The sequence below is a fragment of the Anopheles coluzzii genome, chromosome 3 (genome assembly GCF_943734685.1).
Source record: "Anopheles coluzzii chromosome 3, AcolN3, whole genome shotgun sequence".
NCBI classification, from domain to species: Eukaryota; Metazoa; Arthropoda; class Insecta; order Diptera; family Culicidae; genus Anopheles; species Anopheles coluzzii.
This window is the reverse complement of record NC_064671.1, coordinates 58,422,108-58,425,548: the sequence shown is the minus strand read 5'-3', so window position 1 is coordinate 58,425,548 and position 3,441 is coordinate 58,422,108. Positions and strand designations below refer to the sequence as shown.

The following is a 3,441-nucleotide window of genomic DNA, read 5'->3' as shown; positions in this document are numbered from 1 at the left end:
ACTCATTTATAAGTGAGGAAATAGATGTAAAATGGTTATGAGATTTAAATCGGCTTTTGAAAAACACGTTTTAGTGAGTTATAACTTGAAATGCTTAAGGTGGCACACTTGCCCCAAGTTCCGCTACATAGTTACGTGCGTATGATTATCGCCACGTTCGTCCACTCGATCCACCAGCAGCAACCAAACACAACAGGAATGTAGCCACGTTTATTCGGTGAGTGAGCTAGTAAGCCAGCCAGCAGTTTATCCAGCCGCTAATAGAGCAGGCGAGTAATGCTTAAAAAATCCGTAGTTGTTGCACTCGCGTACTTAAAAGGATATTATAAATAACCATGCTGGTAGTAATGTACAGAATAGTAGGTGTAGTTGTGTTTGCGATTTCATAATTTATTATTAATTTTAATATCCATGGTATTGGTTGGATGAATTTACGTAGAACGATTATGTTTAAAATGGTTTGCAATGTGGTTCCTTATGTCAGCAAGATTTTCTGAAGGTCGGGAAGCAATGTTTTGGAGATCGGTCAAGCCCCCTTCACTTCTCCAATCTCCATCGACACGTCGCCCGCGAACAACCCTATCAAATGCAGACGGAGGTGTGTATGTGTCCCGCGAAGCATGCTTGCGCAAAAAATTGTGCAAGTAAACTGTTGTCAAAACAATGCTTTTGGCAACATCCGGCTGCAGTTGTATGCCTTTGATCACTCTCCATCGATTCGCTAATATTCCAAGCGAATTTTCAACTGGCATACGACAAGTAGAGTGCATTTTGTTGAATGTACGCTCCACTGAATCAGGATGATGTACCCCGCTGTACGGTCTTAAGCAGTAATTGGTAAAGGCAAATGCCTTGTCACCGAGAATAAAGTATGGGACTGGGGTTTGGTACAAGACCTGCAATGGCGTTGCTGGTGGAATGTTTAGTTGGCCGTTTTCTAGCTTGTGATACAGCCGTGTGTTTTTAAATATTCCACCGTCCGATATTCCTCCCTTACCACCAGCATCTGCCCATAAAAAGTTATAGTCAGCATCGACCACAACCATTAATACAATACTCAACAATTTTTGATAGTTGTGATATTCGGATCCGCTATTACGAGGGCAAATAATTTCAACGTGCTTCCCATCGATTGCACCTATTGCGTGAGGAAATCTCCAGCGCTGCTCAAATCGTCTTGAGATTGCAAGCCATTCTTCTTCGGTAGAGGGTAGCTAAAAGAAAATAAAATAGAGGAATGATTTTAATGCATGTTTTAGTTACTGTATATTTTAGAGCTTCTGAGAAACATAAATTATGATTTTAATGTTCATTTTCTTTTTTTTCAGCTTGGCTACGACGATGAGGGCCTCACTCTCCGTTCCCTCGTGGAGGCAGCCTACGCGGTTCCACAATCGTTGGACGACATCGATTGGGATGCCGCGGTTGCCTTCGACCCCGAGCCATTCTCTCCCACTCCTTCTTCCTACCCTTCTGCCTTATCCGTCACTCCTGGTACGATCCGCGAGGGAAACGGTGTGAGTGGGGCCTTCAACAACCGGCTACAACAACCGGTTTCGGGCGCAACAGGCGCACCGGAAACCGCAGATCCGGACGATTTCGGCCGGTACGTGGCCGATGATCTTCGGCTTATTCCGTCTCCAAAAAGGAGACGCATTATGAGTATTCAGCGGGAGTTATTAGAAACATAAAAAAAACTCTTTAAAAACATAACTTTGAATACTTTTTGAGTTTTGTACATCACATTAGTTACTTGATTGAAGAGCTACGTTCGAGAAAAAAAAAAAGTTTCCGTTTTCATATTACATGAACCTTTTAGTATTGAGTATTGAACCTACCGTGGCCCGACCCGACCCGAACTCGCAGCACCCACGGGTCGGAGTCGTTTATGCTTTCTGGCACCTACTGATCTTTCGGGTCGACCCAAACTCGTTGCACCCGCGGGTCGGATTTGATTCCGACTCCGACCTAGCGCACCAGCTGCACCCACGGATCGGAATTGATTCCGGCTGACTCTTTTCATACGAGGACGTTCAAGAGGAAAACGTAGTGCAGCACATTTCACACGTTCATTCCGGCTCTGTTTTTCATGAAATATCCGCCGGCATCTACTACGCAAGCAGTGAATTTTGACCCAAAGATGCATGTAGAAAAAATGAGGTTTTTCGCTATAATTTCAACTCTACTCTCTTCATCAATACTGTTGTGCGTGGGTTGATGTCTTTATCAATCGCAATAATATTTGGAAAATATTTTTTTTACCTTCACACTGTTGTATTCATGCGATTAGAGTACAGTTGTTCGCAATGTATTCTGTTTATCTAGCCAAAGAGCAATGACAGTCCCTAGAGCAATGGTTGGCCCCGGCAAACGGGAAAGTTTACTGGCAGGCCCTGGTGCCTGCCACCTGGCTGAACGTTTTAAACACATAAACACTGAAGCGAGGCTGGTTACATCCGCAACTTACCTTGACATAATCCCGCAAAGCCTCGATAAGACATGCGCACGGCTCTTTAACTATTCTGCTGATAGAATGCCTCGACACCTAAAATTAAATGTTGATTGATAAAAGTGTGCTTAGCAAAAAGCAAAAAGCAAAAATAATATTACTTACCCGGAACACGTACTGGAGGCTGGTAAATGTCTCTCCAGTCGCAAGATACCGCAATGTTATTGTGGTGATTTCCGAAATACTACTTTTAATAATAACAGCTTTTTATTCTGTCCAATCGAGCAGTTGCATCCATTCTTGCTAAGATCAATTACAAGACTCACGATTTTCCTCCTCTCCTCGAAAAGCCTCCTATTTTGACACTTCCGTACGAACGGATGTATCGCCTCTCGCTATCTCACTCTCTCTGCGTTTAACCTGATTTTTATTTTGAATGCGCCGATACTTTTCGTTAATCGATATTCTATCGTAACTGTTTTCATGTTTCTACTTAATAAACTTATATTTGTATGTTCCTATCTGATTATCTGATCATCATTAAATGGTTGTTACTTGCACTTTTCCAATCTATGATATATATTTATTTTCCTTCCTGCTCTCGATCCCTACAGTTATCAGCAGCCTTTCCTGTTCCGTGATTGCTTTGCGGAAATCTTTGTCCATTTTCGCAATTTTTGGACCAACAAGGGACAGTAAATGGAAGAAATCTTCCTTCTTCATCCTTAAAAATCGGTTCATCGTCTCGTATATACCCGATGTCGTGATGTCGGTCAGTACCCAAGTAGCCTTAACAAACTCTATTTGATTATTAACAGTTTTTTAAAGCCTTTAATAATCAAATAGAGTTTCTTAAGAGAATATGACATTTCCCAGCGTTACATCATAACGACGTATTCCGTTACCCTCGTTTTTTTTATTCGGGTCAATATAACACACAGTGTTTTTCAAATTTTATCTACACCATTTCCAATTTATTCAATATTCGGAAA

General features: G+C 41.8%; 1 long non-coding RNA gene across 1 annotated transcript; it reads right to left on the bottom strand.

Moving 5' to 3' along the window:
• Positions 1-369: 369 nt before the first annotated feature.
• On the bottom strand, positions 370-3,225 carry LOC125907394 (uncharacterized). The gene is made up of 2 exons (XR_007452610.1): positions 2,468-3,225; positions 370-1,214 (listed from the first exon to the last, which is right to left on the bottom strand). It is a non-coding gene; the product is annotated as an uncharacterized LOC125907394 (long non-coding RNA).
• Between the last annotated feature and the right edge of the window lie 216 nt (positions 3,226-3,441).